Source organism: Lepisosteus oculatus, chromosome 12 (genome assembly GCF_040954835.1).
Source record: "Lepisosteus oculatus isolate fLepOcu1 chromosome 12, fLepOcu1.hap2, whole genome shotgun sequence".
Lineage (NCBI taxonomy): Eukaryota > Metazoa > Chordata > Actinopteri > Semionotiformes > Lepisosteidae > Lepisosteus > Lepisosteus oculatus.
In genome coordinates this window covers 2,124,542-2,144,561 of record NC_090707.1, presented here as the reverse complement: position 1 = coordinate 2,144,561, position 20,020 = coordinate 2,124,542, and the positions used below count along the sequence as shown (strand labels likewise).

The window sequence follows — 20,020 nt, the reverse complement described above, 5'->3', positions numbered from 1 at the left end:
GTGTGGGAAGGGGACAACTAAGCCCTCCTCCCCCCCTCCCAACTTGCTTTTATTATTTTGTTCTAATTTGATGCAGTCCTCCGTGCTCTGGTAAGGTGCGGGGCAGATAAGACAAGAATGCTTCGGTTTGTAGGTCAGGTCTGCGCACCGACAATGTGTCTCGTCTTCAGCCCCTGTCACACGGTTCCCCTGGTTCACACACAATAACAGCGCCTATCCCACCCCAGCCTCCGGGAGAAAAAAAAAAGCTATTTAAAAAAATAACAAATTCTCTTAAACACACACAGACATATATATGTATATAGACAGACAGCAGACTATATGAAAGCTACGTGTGTGTCTGTGTTGATATCGAGCATTGCTCCCACACCAGCTGCAAGAGCAATTCACAGAACAAGTAAAACTCCGACAAACATTAAGATACGACAAGCAGCGCTAATGGTCCATCCCCATGCTGAAATACACAGAAAGAGAGCAGGAGAGGTGCAGCAGCTGGTGGGGCGCATCACGGTGCTCAAGGAGAAAGCACTCCCCGGATTCCCACCTCCCCGGTGAGAGCCAGCACCGAGCAGCCTGCCTGGTGCTCGCCAGGCGGATGCCAGACCCCTTTGTTCACGTCAGGTCAGCAGCCCCGGCCCGGCCCCAGCCCGGCCCAGCCCCGGCGCTCTCCCTCCCCTCCCCGGCCCGCCGATGTCATCACGCACCGACGCCACGGGGTGTCCACCCCGCTGACGAGACAGCAGCTCCAGGAAGAGGTGAGTCCCCTCTCCAGACGCGGCCATGTCGGAGCGGCGTGGTCCGGCCGGGGAAGAGGGAGGGGGGGTGGAGACACAAACCTTCATTGTTTACACGGCTCTTTTGTTTTCGTGTGGGTGTTTTTTTTAGGGACTTCATTGTGTTAAGCAGAAAGAAAGAAAATAATGGCTTGTTTGCAATGGGGGCACATGGTCCTAAGCTCGCTGGGATTTCGAAGCGCTTAGCTAAAACTTTTTTTCCCCCTTTCCTCCTCCCCCCCTCTAGCCTGTCCTCTAACTCATGTTTATTCAACTTATTGTAGTTGTATATGCAGAACTGCGGGCAGCCTGCTGCGAGTTGTGTAAGGAGATGAATAAAATAGGAGTTAATTATTGGGAGTCGTGGAGTAATGTTTTCGTCTGCTTTCGCTGTTTCGATGTCGCCGTGGCTGCAGTTATCCCTCCCTTAGGTTTTCCTCAGCCGTGGGTTATGGTATTTAGGAATTTATTTAGTCAAGGAACCGGCTATATATACATCTATCTTACGCTGCATGCAGGCCAGGGGACCGGGGATTTTATTTGCCGGTAACCCCGATTCATCACGCCCCGTGCGGCAGGTCGCTTGGAGTCGTGCACGCTGAAGCCCAAGCGCAGCCGGCTGAGGAGAGGCGGTTATTTGTTTCTGTAAAAAGACACACCGCCAGGGATGAGGGTCCAGTTGTCACTTTAATTTGTTTAAAACTAATTTTGAACCAGCAGCCCCGTCCGTGTGATAAGGGGGGTATTTTGGCTGTTGTGGCTGAATTTAACCACTCACGACCTCACATGAACCGCTTTGCAGCATGGGCATGTCGGCGTGTTTGAAAAGTACATATAAACCTTAGCTGTTTACGAGTTTCCATTACAATTCAGTGGCCGTTTAACTTCTGCGATAAAGCAAGCTGAGTAAAAAGTAACAAATATGAATATTCTAGAAATCACTGGACTTGTTTCTAGGTTTTTTTCCTCAAAACATACATAAACAGCAAGGACAGAGACATCTTGAATTTGTTTCATCCTTTATGTTTAGTTAGGTATGCTGGCTATACAGCAAAAGCATAATTTTGTCATTTGTGTTTTAATAACTGGCAAAGTATAAAATGAAATGCTCTACCACTGAGCCTTAGTCCTAGTTTGGCTACTTAATGAGAAGCTGTTGTTAATTTGTTGTCTTAAAAAAGCTGGAAGATGAGGTTCATTTTTCTTCATTCATTTTACCCCCCCACTTTAATTCGTGTGCTTTTGAAGCAAAGCAAAGGAACCAATTTTAAGAATTTCAGAATTTAATAGTTTGGGCTGGATGTTTCTTTCTACCGTGTTAATAATATTCAAAATCTCTTTCCAGCACAAGTCTTTGCCCATTTAAGTTTGGGCAGACTAGAAGAATTTTTCTAAATAACCACCCAGTGACTCAAAATTGTGTGGATGTTTCTCTTCCTCTCTTGAGAAGGAGAGGTGGGGTGATTTTCACAAGCAAGGTACAGAATCACATAGATAGCCCGTTCTCTGCCAGGCAGTGAACACTGAATGAAATTAATTTCCCTGTTTGTTAATCACAAAATTAAGAAGTGTGTAAGTGACAGTGAACAGAATCGCACGATTTTCCTGTCTTCCTGAAGGAAAGTGAGAATTTTGTGAATGTACCTGAATGTTCAGTATGCACAAACACAGATTTTAATGCACAGCAACACTGGGTTTACTTGACAGGTGATTAGAATGCTAGCGCATGAGTGTGTCTGCAGGGTCACAGCTGGGGACTGGGAACATCAGTCATTAGGCATTTCTAGGACAGTATAATTCGCTGATAGGCCCAGCGTGAGAGTAAAGGTGTAATCATATCTCTTTAATTCAGTGGTCAGTTATGATAAAACATGATCTACAGTATAGTATAGGGTTGATTTAAATATGATAAATAAGCTGCATATAATAGCGACACTTATTTAACCTTATCAATGCTATCTTTAGTACAAATGTCCTACATCATCATTAGTAATTATTTTGTGTTCCTTTAAAAGCCAGGAGTAATTGGTTAATGAATGAGCATATTTCAGTGCAGATTCTAAAGATTTTAACTCTCTGTCAGTGACATGATTTTATTTTTCAAAATTGCCTGTTTTCATACATCATTCATGCACCATGGTTACGTCATGCAGTCTGTCATCGAATTATCTTCCCATAAGTAAAATGCTAGCCAAATCTTGATAGGACAGCTAGGCTACTTATAATTCTAAATTGGAGGGCAAGTGTTTCCAATAATTCAGTGCCTATCACTGTCATTTGAGAGTCATTTGCCTAAAATGTACAGTATTGCTGTCCCAAGAGAGTGTGCAGAAACCTCAGCGCCAGCATACTTAACGGGTGATTCTCTTGAAGAGAATGGGTGAAGAAAGGCTTATAACTAATGTAATAAAAACACAGATGAGAAGAGTTCGTCCAGAGCGTTGCGCTCGTCCGCTTGACAACAGCTTCCATCCAGCTGTTACTTCTCCAGGGTGTTCTCCCTCCGCAGCGTGGTTTGGTTGGTCCTTACACATCTCTGCCATTCTCCTGCTGCCAGTTATAAATACTCTTCCAGGTTTGTTCCTGTGCTTCTGTGAGCACGAAGCAATTCGTGTTCACTTTGACAATACCTTCCATGATGTAGATTACTTATGTGGAGTCTTTTTGTAATCTTCCCTGACTATGACCGAAGACATTCGGTTCCTTCAGCCTGTATGTGCATGCAGCATTCCTTTTAGCGCTGAATGAAGACCTGTAGGCTTATCGTATGGGTTTTCCGTAGGGAACAACTGCTTTGGAAGTGGAATAGTTCTGTTTTCTGATGTGATCACTGTAATTTGTCTTATTTGGGTCAAATACTAATAACCAGTATATCAAAGGCACAAATTGTTTTGAATTTCTGTGCGGAATTATTTTAAAATAATTGGCATCAATAGAATCTGTAGGTGCCGATTTATCAAGAACCTGGGATTAATTTTTTTTCAAAACACTAGGGCTAGAATCTAGTGCAGTATCCGTTACGTTAAATCCCACACTGAATTCTTTATGAATAGGAATGAGATAAATGAAAAGGCTCTTTTTAAAGGTGGGAGTGATTGTTTTCTCATTTGACTTGTGCCAGTTCTGAGGAGAACTGTTGATTCATTATGATTAGGAGTAAAAGGAATTTTCTTTCCTGTAGAAAACTGTGGAAAAGCGTTTCGAAACAAGAACAGTTGGCACGTCTTTACCTAAAGGGTTGTGGGGGAATGGAACAAGATACCTGGCATTGTGGAAGAAGCTTTGAATTCTTCACAAAATGGCTGGATAAGACCCTTGGATCACTTAACTACTAACTCTCAGCCAGACTATTCCTATGAATACTGTCCGATCAGACTGGATGTTTTGTCATTTGTGAGCTTGACATAAATTTCCATGAGCATGTATTCTTTATCCTGTATGGATGCATCTCCTTTAACAAAAGCCCAATCTGCCATGCTTTATATATTTGTGGTGGGCAAGTATCTTTAGGTATTATTTCTGCGTGGTTTGAAATTCACATCTTCAACTAGAATTGTATGTTTTGATGTTATTTCTCAGCTTTTTTTAAATGAGTACAGGACACTTCTTCTCACATTTCAGCTGACATGTTCAGATTGTATAAGCTCTGTATAAGAATGCGGACGATCTCTACACAAGGCTGCTGTCAAATCAGAATGGCTTTTATTAATAGAAAATGGTAGTAACAGGCCTATGACAGTACTTTGCTCACCTTACAATGCAGAAATAGCAAATCTATAGCTCTATGGGGCGGAGCAGTAGCACTGTGGCTCAGGATCTGTGCCTGTGGCTGGGAGGTTGCCGGTTCAGATCCCGCGGCCGGCCGAGGAATCCTACTCCGTTGGGCCCCTGAGCGAGGCCCCTAACCCCAACTGATCCTGCACTCTGACCCCCAGCTTCTCTCCCTGTCTGTGTGTCTGTGTCTCATGGAGAGCAAGCTGGGGTATGCGAAAAAAGATGAATTCCTAATGCAAGAAATTGTATATGGCTAATAAAGTGATCCCATCTTATCTTATCTTAAATATAGGCAACTTTTCACAATCCATGCATGCAGCTGCAACCAACTGGGATCTGACCTAATGACAAAAAATTAATTACAAAAATGTAATTTTTCAAAACAGTTCATGCACTGCAAACTTTATTTAATAAGCCTTTTAACGTTATTGGTTGTAATTATATTTCTTTCTTTTAGCTCTTTTTTTAAAATAAAAACTGGAGCTGATCTCCAGGAAGTATCCTTATTCATATACTTGTTGGTGAAGTTTTGTTTTTTGTTGTTAACTAAAAGGAGGGTAAAGATTTGCTGTGTAAGGTGTTTATAAGGTATCTCAGCATATTGTTTTAGTTTGATTATCATTGCAAATTCTTACTCAGAAATACTGTTCTGTCTAGCAATGCATATTACTGCAGCTGTTAAAAGATGGAGAATCTTTTTTAAAATTAGACAGGCTCACATTTTAAAAGGTATCTTTGGTCAATATGGCATATCTTGCAGATATAATAATTATTGGTAATTTTCTTAAGATGCATCATGAAACTTTAAGTCTTTAGGGAAACAGCTACCATGTAGTTTAAATGTTAGTGAGTAATCTTTAAGAGGTTTTTGTTTCAAAATGCATTGCATTCATTACAGATCTATATTGAAGGATGTCCCCCAGCAAATAAATAATCTCTGCAGATGTTTAGTTTTTCTTTCTGCTACAAGATTTGGGATTAGCTTTATTGTAGAGCCTGATTTTGAGTTATCTGAGAATAATAACAGAAAATCACCATCTAGGCTACATTTTTGTTCAGCTTTCCATAGATTACGCAGTAATAAACCTAGAGCTAAGTCTTGTCAGTTGCCTGTCTGCTCTGTGATCAAGTGGGTTTACATTGACCACAGTGAATCTTTTGCCAGAAGATATGAGTAATGATTTGGGAGTAAGGTAAATACTCATCTTGAAACTTAAATATTGCATTAGGAGTGTGTGAGTACAGAATTCAGAATGAACAAAAGGAATTTCATTTGTGTTAATTTTTTGATGAAGTCCATTAAATTATTTGGTTTATTCACTTTCTTTGAGTCATTTCTTGAGTAACACCTGCTGTATTTACAGTAAGGATTTGGTGTGTTGAAAATGGCTAAAATATGCAAATATTCTATATTGATTTCTGTAACACAAAATTCACTGGTAAATCTAAACATACTCTAACTTGTGCCTGTTGTAAACAACTTGGTTATCTAAGTAGACAAAGTTAAAAAAAAAGAGAAAAACAAGACAATGTAATAGCAACATATTTAATGATTTGGCACATTACACTGAGAAGTATTTTTTCATGAACTTGCAGATGTTTGGCAGTCATTAAAGTGCACTTACTTTGGTTTCCTTCTGAATAGAGCTACATATTTCAGATGTTTTTTATATAACATCTTTAAATATGAAAATGTTGTTTATGTGAATAATACTTAAATACTATTAGTACATGCAGGTCTGCTGAATCTTTGAAGAAAATGTTTAAAATGACCCTTTATTGTACATTGGGAATACTGTTGTCCTGACATGTAAGCACTGTCCTTCCTGATTCATTGTTAAGTCGAGGCAATCCGTTATAAAGTACTGGAATGATGATGGTGGTAAGCTGCATTATTCAGTGCTGACAGTGTTGTTTTAGGGGTTTAAGTTAAATTGTGCGTAATGGTGCAAAATATCCTGAGAGGAGATATATTTTTTTAAAAACTACTGATCAATTGTGCAATCAAAAAGGGTGATGTGTAGTCTGTACTCTGCAGCGTTTAAAATTTTTTTGCATTCCGTAGATGTGCAGTACTGTTGCAAAGTTAGCATCCCTCCTTACAGACAGGCCAAGGGATACAACAGAGTTATTCGTTCTTTAGTGTAATCCTTAGATTCACGAATGCCTTTCCATCCCTGAAGAGAGAACCTTTCCTCTGTAGTAGCATACTAAAGACAATGATGAGGAGTTTGTGAGTGTGATGGCAGCTTAATGTGACCTCCTGTTACAAGAACATTTACATGACTCAAGAGGGTGTGTGCATGTTGCCTGATAAATCCTAGGGTGCTTATACATTATTATAGTTTCTCTGAATGTGGTTACTTCTGCCTTATAAGGATTGTAATTATTTTAAAAGAACATGCACAGAAAAACTGGTAGTTTTTTTCCCCTGCTTTAGTAGTCTTGAACAACAGTCTCCTCTCCTGGGAGGAATTACAGTGATTGATAAAGAGTTTATGTCACATAAAGGAAAGACATGTTTAAATATACATTATCTCAAAGGTATAATTAAATATATATGATCTTAATCGGGGGAAAAACTGAAAAATGAGATGGCGTTCATTGTCCCTGACATTTTGGATATGAAACGGAGTCATATATTCTCAGTGTATATTTCAGCACACATACTGTACTTTATGGTGAAGGCAACAAGAATGACCAGTGCTATCCAGGAGTTGAAAGGGTGGCGTTTTTACACCTTGCAGGTCTCTGATCAAAGAGCGAAAGTTATTTGTACGCAAGAGTATGCAGTGTTGTGTCTAGTGGGTTTGTTATGAGGGACTCCTGTTGATAGAGCCACCCCTTCACCATTAGAATAGAGAGCAAGGGTAGCAGCCTAGTCCCCTGGCTCTCAATGAGGTCTTGATTACTGCAGCCAACAAACTCTTTGGTAACGTAAATGTACTGTCGATGCATCGAACCTTTGAACTATAGATGTAAATGCCGTTTTTATTCTTTGGAAATTTTGGATACAGAATTAAAAAAAAAAAACATAGTAAGTTGATCAAGACAATAGCAGTGTCCAGTGCTCTTTGCCTCATCTTGTTTCCTGACACATTACTCATCAATTGATAGTATAAGGTTTTTTTTTACTGAATACGTGACTGGCATTTTAAATTAAATTTCTTCAGTCTAGAATGTTGTTAATATTCATTTCTGTGGGTATTCTAACAGAATGTACATAACTTTGTACTTAAGAGGGATTAGCACATACATTTGGGTGCATACAATTAGAGTTGTATTGCTTTGGAAATATTTTTTTAATAGTTAGGTTAAATTATAAAGATGATACTTTAAAGTTCTGAGACACTTGACTTACTCAATTAAAAAAGTCAGTTCTCAGTCATTCAGCTGCTTTGAAACCTTAATCTGTAGAAAATATAAGTTTCCACCCCTTTCTAATATGAGATCAAAGCCTATGAGGAGAGTATTATTCATTCTTAGCCTGTTACGTAAAATGACTGAAAATAGCATTGTTGAAGTGTTAACATTCTCATACAAGAAGAAGGTTTTGATGCTGTATTACCAGCGTATTCAGAACTGCATATTTTGCATAGTAATTTGCATGTAATTTTATGTGGCAAGTGCTGTCTTTATGTTGAGGAATTCCTTTCGTCTATAATTGGTTTGCTGAAACATGAAGACAATATGTATAAACTCTTTTTCAACAAAAAATGGATGGCCATTCTTCCCGAAGTCCCAGCTCACCTGTGAAGTGATTCGGTAACTTTGGAACTTAGATGAGCTCATATTACCTCTTTTTTTTGCCATCCAGTAATTTTAAAGCTAGACAATTAAAATTGAGCCATGGGCTGTGGGCAAGAATGTATTGTTCTTTTGTGGTACAGCAGGGCTAAAAATATGTACACACTGTCATGCTGACACAGAATGAACAGTTGTTTTTTGTAGAGTTATAAATTAAAATATATGAAATCTGACCCATGGAATACTACACTACTGTATACTATGTGGCTTCGGTTTGTAATACTCCTATTCTTCAATAAGTAACTTTATTTTATTTGTAGATATCCAATTGCATTTATTTTAGTAATATAGACTTTAGACGTGTCTGGAGAAAATGAGGCTTTGTAGAAATATTCCAATGGGAATCTTAGGTTGTCGTAATTTCAATGGAAGTTCTACCAATTCCTGTGTCTGTGGTGGCCTTTGGGGCAGTGGACAGGGCAAACCCAAATATCTACACATTTTTCCTGCTGAACTAATTGGTACTGTGTGAAGAACTTAGTTGAAGACAGATTTGAAAACGTTCAGTCCATAAGGAAGGTTTGAGGTATAGGCCTACTGTAGTTTGGAACCATATTGTCAGTGTAAAAATGTATGCCCTCAGTATTTAATTATTAACTAAAGAAATATTCAACATAATAAAGAGAGAATGAATTACTTTCTCTCTGTGGCTCTTAGAGTTTTTTTGAGTCAGTCAGTCGGGCTCGTGATGTTTTTCTTTTTTAAATTCAGCCTTTTCCTTTAACCTCTGAAGCACTGCTTGAGTCTTCTACAGCGATTGTTCTGGAGGGATATAATGGCAGTTCAGTTATCGATGAAGGAGTTCAGCTGCTGTGTCCTGCAGGATTTGTGCATGATCCCTGAGGCACCCATGGAAAATATTGTGTTGCTTGCAGGCAGTTCTTGTGGTGCTGTGGTCAGACTTACTCAGCATTCTCATGTGTTCACACTTGGTTGTCCTTATATAATGATTTTGTCATTTCTTGTACAGATATACTGTTAGGAATAGAGGTTATGTAAATGGTGAATATCAGAAATGACCAAGCCAATAAATCAGTAGTTAAATTAAATAATCATAACCCCAAACTTGTAAAGGTTTGGCCAAGAATGTATCCGAGTGGTTGGTATAATTAGAGGCACATGAGTTTTTTGTTCTCTGGCATAGCTTTGGTGAAAAGCGCAATAATTCAGACACAGTCGGTTAAACAAACATTTATTAACGATGACCATCTACACATTAAACTACTTAGAAATTACAAGTTACACTATGTTCAAACTTTCTAACAAGGGATTTCAGAGGACTACGTCCTAATCACCAGAAACAGGAAGCATCCTTCTACTTTTCCGCCCCTTGACATCCCTCCTGTTGCTTTTTCCCTACCTTTTTTACACCTTCTTTATAAACATCCTAACATATACAATTTCTTGTATTAGGGATTTGTCTTTTCACATACCCCAACTTGCTCTTCATGAGACACACAGGCAGGCAGGGAGGGAAACTAGGGGTCAGAGCGCAGGGTCAGCCATCGTACAGTGCCCCTGGAGCAGTTGGGGTTAAGGGCCTTGCTCAGGGGTCCGACAGAGTAGGATTCCTCTGCTGGCCGTGGGATTTGAACCAGCAACCTTCCCGCCACAGGCTCAGATCCTTAGCCACAGTGGCATTGACACTGACACTGTAAATTGACACTTAACCGGAACTCGATTATTAAGGTCAACCTAGGTAAAGTTTACAGTTGATCACTGAATCTTGGCACCCCCTATATCTCAGCAAACATCTTCTTGCTTTGAATCTCCCAAAGACCAGAAATGTTGACACATCCAGGTGTTACCCATTGCTTCTAGCTTCTTCAGTAGTCACGTACAAGAGTGGTAACAATGCATTTTTGAAAAGGTGTAAAATATACAAATAATGTTTCCCTCTACTAGATGTTATGTATGTGATGCTTGTTAAATTATAAAAAAGCTGTAAATACAGTTGATTGACTGGTGGTGTTCTGACCATCACTTTGTATTTTCAGGTAGGCAGATCCCATGTTTTTGACTTGGCATTCTTTAGAAAATTAAATGACAAAGTTAAGTGACAAAGTGATGATTAAGTGACAAAGGTTTTTATTTGATAAGTGTTTCTGCCCATAATAAAGCCACACTCTGTGGGGAAGAATAGCTTTGATTACTGTTCTGGGTGTTTCTGAGTGGCAGACCATTTTTGTGTTGAACTGTATGAAGTATTGTCCTGATAAAAGATGTCCTGTTCATTACATGTAGAAATTCAAGGATTGTTCATATAAAGCAGTTTAAGACATTTATTTTGCGAACTTGGCCACTTGAGAAAGTGGTCAGTTTGTAGCAAATACCATCTGAGGAGGGAAAAACAGCAGATTGTCTGCCTCTATTCTGACAGTGATGGTCCTTATTATTTAACTGTTTATTATCAGTACAATAAAGGAGAAACATAAGGTTTCTAAATTGTTTGAAGTGCCATTATTAAATCTTATAGCACTTTGCAATACAAACATCTCATAATGAGCAACATGAAGTAGCAGACCTGAGAAACATGTTTTTGTGTTCATCTAAAAACTTATTATTAATCAGCTTAATTAACAGGATTACCCTTTTGCCTGTCGGAGTTTCATGACTCTTTTAATGGATGAATCAGTGATGGTGCATAGCTCTGTTACACTGCATCCCTCCAGACTTCACTAATGTTAGGGTTGAGTTCTTCGTCAGACGATATTTTGTTAAGAGTTTTTCTTATGTGAACAATTAACTTCAACTGAAGGCAGTCACATTTTGTCAAAAAAAAGGTGAAAATTAAGAACTTAAATTACCTGGAACATTGAAAGCTATGCAAATGTGTTACAAAACCTGTGTAATTATTTTTAACATCTAGTCTTTTATGGCTATGGAATTTTGTCATATATATATATGGGACTATTTATTTCTGTTGAAACACTGGCACTATGCTTGTGTGAAAACACTTTGCTGCTGGGTATGGATAGTAATCACAAGCTCAAGGTTTTCCTTTTGGATAAAACTACAGATATATTTTCATAGATATGCTCAAAAGCAAACATTTTAATTAAAACTTTAAATAGGAAAAATAATTTTATTGATAGAAAGTCAGATCTGCATTTTTTTGACCCCCCTCTGCTTTCATTGCTTGTAATCATCACCAAATTTGCACAGGAAAGGCTGCAAACAGTTGTGTGGGTGTAGTTTTTAGTTCATTAAACCAGGAGCAAGGAGCCTACAAGACATTTCAAATCAGTTTTTTCACTGGGACTCTGCCCTCTTGTAACAGGTGTTATCTGGTTATGTCAAAGGATGAGAGGGGAGTAAGTCTGCTAACAATGACTGAGTTTTCCTGTAATAACTGAAGTTGAAAACGGATGGTGGCCTCTTATGTCCAGCAAAAGATATCAGCTGGGTCCAACCTGCAAGCTGTGTGTGAGGTTGTGAGCTACATAACAAAGCTGGGTTTACTGTAACTCTCCTGTCGTCTCCTGTGTAATGCAAAGCATTTATTTCCAGGAAATAGCTGTGATGAATCCAAATCCTTGTGATACTCTGTAGTCCCTAATGTGTACAAATGTGTTGACTGCAAGCTAATATATTTACTTATTATTGTAAAACTATAATGATCTGATAATTAGAATTAAATTTACAATGAATATTTTATTCATGAATATAAAAAGCTGTGTTCAGGAAGATGTACAATAAAGTTAAATAGAATTTCTCATTTTGTGTACAAACCTGAAAGGTCATTTTTGGACTCACTTATTTTTTTCGGTTAGTATGTTTCAGATGACTATTGAGTATCTTTTTTTCCTTACTTTTTTGTATAATGTGAATGCAGTCAGTATATACTTTCAAAACTGTGTGCATTTCTGAAAACTTGATGCATGCAGAGCTGTGAGCAATGTGTAAATTCTTGTGCATGCATCTTGCAAGATATATTTTAAGACTTCATGTTTGAATATTGGGGATGAGAGCAAGTCTTCATGGAGTGCACTGTACTAGGGAGAAAGAGGGAGACAAACTGAGGTGAACAAGGGTCTGCCCAGGGAAAGGGAAAGATTTGTAGATTTTCAGTTTGGACTGGTGAACGTTGTGTGAATAGACCTACTATTGCTATTCCACCATTCAAATTTCCTGGCTGTAGCCGGAAAGGCCAAAGTTTGAAGCACCAGTACCCAGGCTGTAGGTCTTGGGACAGCTGGCTTCTGTATTTTCTAAATGACTAAAAATATGGTTTAAGAACATTAGAGAGGTTACAACCCCACACAGGGCAATGTTTCCATCCTCTGTGTATGCAGCTTACAAGTGTTTGCTGTGTTCTAAAAAGTATTTCAGTAGTTTAAAGTGTGAAATGTAAAGATACAAATGTGTTATCTTTTATTTTTTTCTCATATATTTTATTTCAACAGTGTATTGTTAGGCTAAGCATATAAGTTGGTGCTCAACAGAACATTCAGTGTTTCCTCCAAAGCTCATTTAAGTGATCAGTGTTGCTTCAATCTGCTGTCTTCCTTGTGACTTGTGCAGAAATTTAAACTGATCTCATATGAAAGATTAATTAGCCCTGTGGAGGGATTGCATCACCATTGACCTCCACAGTGTCAGGCTGGATTGAGGATGACAAAATATACAACAGTAACACTCATTGTAGATAGCTAATAAAGAGCTGTATAAAGGGAACTCGGTCATTGTAGAGGTCACTGGAGATGCACAGTGCCTTTGAAAATTGTGCTTCCATATCATAGTCTAAATTCTTTATATTTAAAGTGACTATGTTAGAACACACAGTCTGTCTATTTGTAGTTTTTACAAACACTCCTCCAATCTGTGTGATAATGGACACACGCTGTAGTATATAGATTTAGTCACTTAACCAAAACCTAGAAACAAGCAAATTAAAGTGGTAGTTGCACCAAAAATGATCACAGAAGGTTTAATTCTGAATTCAAATCTGGAGTGGGAGTATTAAAATAGTCAGTCGGTGAGCAGCAGAGGAACATGTTGAAATTAATCCTACGCTAAAAAATATATATCAGTGTTGGAGCCTTCTTCAGGTGTGTGTCAAGGTTATATAAGGCACTATGGCAGCCATGTTTAAACAGCTTCATTAAAGCTCTCCAAGACATGATGGATGTGGACTGGTAACTGCATCAGTAAGAGCCTGCTGTGCCCACATTTCCTGCTGCCACTATGGCCCGAGCCTGTGACATCAAGCCTTGATTATCTCTCCATGGCTGGAGCTCTTCAATGAGGAGAAGCCTCAGGCCTACCCAGCCTCAGGCCTACCCAGTGTCTCCGCAGGGGAGGAGCCCTCCGGGAGTATTGGAGAAAGAAGATGAGACCCAGGTGTCTCCAGAGCAGGATGGGGGCTGAGCACATTGTCCCGAGATCCCAAGAAGGTGACATTTAAGTCTCCAGAAAGAAAGGAGGGGCTGCTAACCCCTAAATTGGAAGGGAGTGACAACTGGCTACCAGTTGGGGTGTGCTGCTGCAATTCCTGAAGGCCCTGAGCTACCCTCTGTGTCCCCTGTGCACAATGGGAGTGGGTCCACAGTTGGCACTGGTCCTTGCACCAGAAAAGGTGGAGAATGCGACCCTGCTTCCCTGCACTTGAGAAAGGAGGTGAGCTGCTGTCTCAGAGGCCAGATCCAGATATCAGAATGGGCTGTAAGATTTGCCTGGGAGAGTGGCTTGGAGTGCATTGTCCTGGTCACCTTCCCTTGTTCTCTGCTTCTGTCAGTGGAAGGGACAGCAGAATGTAGGTGCCAAATACAGTGCTTGACAGCACCTTTCCAGTGGGTAGAATCAGCAAAGAGAAGCTCTAGTAAGTGGTTTGGAATATGCGTTTAAGTGGTTGAAAATGTGATTTAAAGACGATCTTAAGGCAGAGATCCTCACTCTAGCTCTCTTAGTTTACGTGTAACCCGTTATTCAAATGTGTTTCTGTTCCTTATCTAGTCGTAAATGCCAAGACCGTCATACAGTAATGTGATAAAACCCTTGGAAATAAGTAATGGCAAGATTTAAAGATTTGTGTGTTTAGTCAAAAAAGTGATATCACCTTATAGAGTATTCACTTGTGTCAGCACTGTTGTAGCAATGAGTTAAAAGGTGATGCTTTCTAAAAAAAAAAAATCTTGTGGTGGTACATCTTGTTCTTGGCAGTTGTACAGACAGGATAAGCTAAGACAGTGTTGTGAAAAAAATACATTGTGACATCCTTTATGAGTCAGTGCCTCTTAAGAATAAGAGGTACATTTTGGTGGCCATTTGGTTTTAGTATTTAGTATTCTTTAAAAAAGTAATACATTATCAATGTTATAGCACAAAAACAATTTTCAATTTGTATGATTTAGGTCAAATAGATTATGAATATGAATTAATACATACATTCAGTAGATGTATAACTGACTTTAGTTTCCTAAAAATTGCTGTTTTATGTTTTTGTGATTCTAGTTGTAATAGAAGTAAAAGTTTTATTACCGTCTTTATTATAATGCATCGTAATGTAATTGCAGTGTATTGGTTGGAGATCTTTAATCCCATTACAGTCCAGCTCAGATTGATTTTGCTTTTGTTAGTCAAATGATTCTATCCCTTTAACTGTCACTAATTAAATGCAAAACTAGAGATTGACTACTGACATTACTAGGAATATACAGGATTCTTCCCTTCCTCTCATAAAATATAGCTGACTCTGAGGAGGAAGCTTGCTACAGCTCTGTTGCAAGCAGTCAGTTCTCAGTCTTTAGTACGAAGACCGTGATCATTCTTATTGTCCATTTCAAACAGCTGAAATCAAGCTTCATTCCATTCCAAAATCAATAGAGTTGCTCTTGTATGATAATAATGAACACAGTGCTCTGTGAGCTATAGGATGCCATTTGTAAACTGGATTGTAGCCTAAATAATGAAGCCAGTGTTGGTTATACAGTAATGCTGAGTGGTTTTATCTTTTTATCACTTCCTGTCTTTATGATGAGGAAATCTTTCTTAATTGCAATTACATCATTTAATTGGGGTCTGTTTAATATGAAATAGCCTATACCTTCATCATTTCTATCTTCTACTATATCCCATCTAATAAATATAAATGTGTGTGATAAAATGAGTATTTGTGCTTAGCTAGCAGGAGTATCAACATTACATTTTAATGTCTGTCAGTTGTAGATGAAATTTCATACTCCAGTTTCACTTATACCCCTCTCCACCATCTCCGGGATCCAGTTCTTTATTCTTAGTCCTGCATTCAGAGTCTGTATCCTTAGCAGTCAAAAAACAACACTATATTTATTGAATTTGAGAATTATAATAAAAACGCACATAAAACAAGTTGTAGTAAGTACATAATGCAGAATTACTTTCAGTGTATTTTCTGAAAAAGATCTCTTGTCTTAAACTATGTAAGAAGATAATTATCTGCAGTTATTTAAATGTTCCTGTGCAGTAGTCAAAAAAGTGAAGCAAGAACTATGAGATTCTGAACTATCAGAGGTGGATTCTGATGCACCTCTTCAGTGGTTCAATGAACTGATGAATAAAACTAACATAAATAGACTTGTTTTCACCCTGTAACTTGGTCTACAGGCTTCTTCTTGCAGTCACTTTTCAGAATCTAAGTCAGGCTGGGTTTGGTCAATACTGGGATGGGAGACCTCTGAGGAAAACTAGGTTGCTGAATTTGAGGTACTACTTGATCTTTAAAGAATCTATGGCACTGTATGAAAGAGTAGGGGTGTTCGTCTTCGTTTCCTGAATAAATACCCCTTTATTACCTCAGGTGAATTTGTCTCTCGCTTCACCTGATCCTTTGTTTATTGGGGCTGCGGGTGCAGAGTGTCTGCGCTGTGTCACCCAAGTGGGGGGGCTCTTCTGAGAGGGATGAAGTGGGTCGCCTCCTGTATGGAAAGTTCTTGGAATGATTTGGGATGAAACGTGCTAATCAAATGCAAGGGATCAGCACTTAATTATACTTATTATTGTTACAATAATAATTAGCGTTAATACTGTATGACTTAGAATTACAAAAGTGTTGGAAATACTGCGGCTTGCTCTGTGGGAGCAAGCAATTTTTTCATTCTTATTACTGTACATGATAAAAAAAATAGCATCTGTCAGAGACAGTTTGTTTAGACGTGTAGAAATAATAGGTATTTATCCACAGCACCAGTTTTTAAACTCTAAGGACATCATCTCTGTTTGCATTAGTTACAAGTTTCTGATAACTACCCAGATGAATGGTGCCCCTTTCTAACAGAGGAAAATCATTAAGGCTAGTTCATTCTTCTCATTTTTAAAAGGTAAAGAGTATTTTTTCATCCTTATAACATTTCCATTAATTTAGGAGATTGAGTTGTCAGAAATAAAAAACGTTACAGTGAGGCTGTGAGCATGAAGGAAGTGAGTTGAACAGTTGAATAGTCCTGAGAATAATGATCTTGAAAAGATGCTCCTAATTTGTGAACATTGTATAGTATTTCGCCTCAAAAGGGAGACCCAAAAGAGTTTCTAATTCCAGTCAGAGGTAGGCAATGATTAGATTGCGATGCCTAATTCTTCTAATACTCATAGCTCATTCCTTTAATATGCAAATTTTAGGTATGCAAAGATCTGATGCTTTTATTTAAGAAATATGTCCTCAGGCAATAGCCGTACGCTTCTAGGGAAAATTCTGTTTTAGTATGAAATAAATAGTTGTTAAAAGGATCACATGAGTTTGTATCTTAGAAGATGAAAAGCTAATTGACATGAATAATTTATTGTGATGCAATATTTTATAGAAATCAAACAGTGGAAAAATAAAGCAAAGTTCAAACATTTCATCTGCAAGATGCATCTATTATGTAGAACCTTAGAATATTCATAAGAATTTGTTTTATATCTGGATTATTAAGGTTTTTGTGAAGCAGACAGTGACACAAATGTTAAGGTTAGTGAACTTTAAATGTTTTCTTGATTAAATTCAATAGCAAAAGTACAATCAGATTTAAAATGTGTAATGATCATTTAAATCAAAATTAAATGACACTGATAAGTAAAACAATCTATTTTCGAATTTAAAAGATGATCAGGATTTAAATGATGATTTATACAATAATAATAAATAATTTTGATTGTTTTCAGTGCCTTGCCCATCTTTGTGGCTGTAGTTGTGTGTCTCAACATTAGCAAGGCCCAGCTAATGTCGAATCATTCTTGACTTGTGAAGGTAGTGACTATATTGCACGGGCTGTGTCCAGATCCATTCAGATCTCGCCGTGTCGTTCAGTGAAGTTCAGTCGGAGAGACTGTCTAGTACATCTTAAACAGTTCCAGGACATTGGAAGTCACACCCGATCTCAAACGTGTTATTTGTGTGACACTAATATCGCATCACTCTACCTGCTGTTTTGGTCAGTATTATTCTGCTGAAAGTCTATATGTGGGCAAGCCGGGGTAAAAAAAAAATCAGCTCCACTTGAATCGGTTGACCACAGAAGGGATTCCTCAGTGCCGTCCTGTGCCCAGACCAGGCAGAAGAACATCCCTCTGATGATTTATACAATAAGAAAATCATTTCTGAAGCTCCTTTCCCCTTGTCCTGGTGTGCGTTGCCTCTGCCCCTCCACCTTCTGTGTTGTTTGGCTGTAATTATATACCTTCGAGCTCTCTCTTTATGTGTTTAGTGGTCAAGTGGAACCATCCAATTGCAATATGGAGAGTAACAGACTAATTAGAAAAATACAGAAAACCAATAATCCTTTTTTTTTCAGTTGAATCAGTGCAGACTAAATCAATTTATTACTGGGTCATACGAAAAACATCTTTCTTTATTTCAGCTCCAGGTCATTTTTTTTTTCATTTTATGTAATGTCATTTTTTCCAAGTCAAGAAACCCAAAACAAACTAGCACTTAGGATGCTGCGGTTGGGAAGCGAATGTGTTTAGATCATGTAGTAATTAGCAATTAAGAAAGCGATCTGGGGAATTGTTCTATTTTTTGCTCAAATTATTAACCCTTAGCACTCATCAGATGAAACCAACAGCAACCTTGTGGGAGCCCAGTTGAGCTGGCAGATCACAATTTTTGTGCTTCATTTTTTGTGCCAAGTTCATCAAACAATAAAAGGATGACCTGTATGTTAGGAAATTACATATCATATTTGGCTTCCTTCTCCATAGAGTATTTTACTTATGTCAAACGCCTTTTTTTGCACAAAGAACGCTTTCATTGCAGTGAACTTTTGAACGTTGTTGTGGGCCTCAACTTTTGGTCTGCTGACGGTTCTTCATTTTTGACTCTCCTTTTAATTTCACTTTGTTAGACTTTCTTATCGCGCTCGCGAGCCAGCCGCCTTTGAACAAGAACCAGATATTTATCTTTTTCTCACTGAATCAAAATGAGAAGATTATTTCCAATCACTCGTTCGTCTTTCAGATCTAAACCTACCATAATGAGGCGTTTGTTTTGCTGATGTGAAAAAAAAATCATTCCCTTTGTCTCTTTTTCGTGTGCTATCATCTTACCCTGATAGTACTTTAAAAAATAAATTGTGTTCAACACATTTCATGTGTTTATTTTTACGAGGAGGTCTCCTACGTTGGGGATTCCCTAATGAATCACATAGGAGTGTGGGAGTGTGGTACAGCAGAAACCCCTTTCATGTCCTGTTTTTGTACTGTATTAACACATTGGTGAACTTGTTTTAGACAGTGAAATGGAATGTGGTAGGTGAAATTCATTTGCATGTGAAATGCCCACTAATAATAACAGGTGGGAAGGTGGGAATCCCCAAAAACATGTTGTAATTTTTCCTAAAATTTAAAATAGAAACTTACATTGCGTGTGTGAGTGTGTGTGTTTGTGCTTGCTATTTTCTGTGAAATAGAAGGCGAGCAGCTATCTTAAGAAGCTGTCTCCGGTGCAGATTTGTAGTTTCTTCGCCTTGGTTTAAAAGTGAAGAAATAAAAGATGATTTAAGAAATAAAACAAGAAATCTCAAATTAAGATGTTCAGAAATTTCTGCAAAAACAGTACTGAATAGATTTTGTTAAAATTAAAAAGTCACAAGGACTGGACAATTTCATCCTTGAGTGTGATTTAGTGTCTTGAACTCAACTTCAACTTAAGGGAAGCAGCACATTTCTGAGTCATATGCCAAGTTGTCTTGGATGTTTGTGTCTTTCCTTTAGAGTAGTAAAGTTAAAGGAAAAAGTCATGCTGATTCCATGGACTGACCATCATGCTGTTTGGAAGCAAAACCAAACTTTGGTTTTTCCCCTGATCTGCATCCTGTACATTGAACCCTGTGGTGCGTATCCCACTGGATTTGCCCAAGGAGAAACCCCTCACACTTTTTAATATTTCAAAACTTTCTGCTATTCCTCGTTTAACTAGGTCAAGGTACTGCATGCTGCTTATAGAGACTGGCTCTTCAGTCTCATTTCTAATGGCGTGCAACAGATCTGAGTTTCCCCAAACTCAGAACAAAAAAGGGATTTAAAAAAATAAAACAGAAACAGATCAAGCTGAAAAACAACCTCACATTAATGCCATCCCCTAGGATCAATATCCTAGAACATAAATAACTTTACCAGCTTTACAGAAGCTGGCAATACTGTTTACTGCAAGTGTAGTAGTTGGCTGCTTTATTCATAACATTGCATAATACCAGTTTCAAAATTCATTT

General features: G+C 38.3%; 1 protein-coding gene across 11 annotated transcripts in view; it reads left to right on the top strand.

The window, feature by feature from the left end:
* Positions 1-488: 488 nt before the first annotated feature.
* Positions 489-20,020, top strand: part of gtdc1 (glycosyltransferase-like domain containing 1) — a 238,043-nt gene continuing 218,511 nt past the window's right edge. For 10 of the 11 annotated variants that reach the window (XM_015358382.2, XM_015358381.2, XM_015358373.2 and 7 more), the window contains exon 1: positions 678-755. The gene's annotated coding sequence lies outside the window, so the exon portion shown is untranslated. Of the gene's footprint in view, positions 756-20,020 lie in introns of all 11 variants that reach the window. The other variant, XM_015358372.2, reaches the window with a different exon arrangement.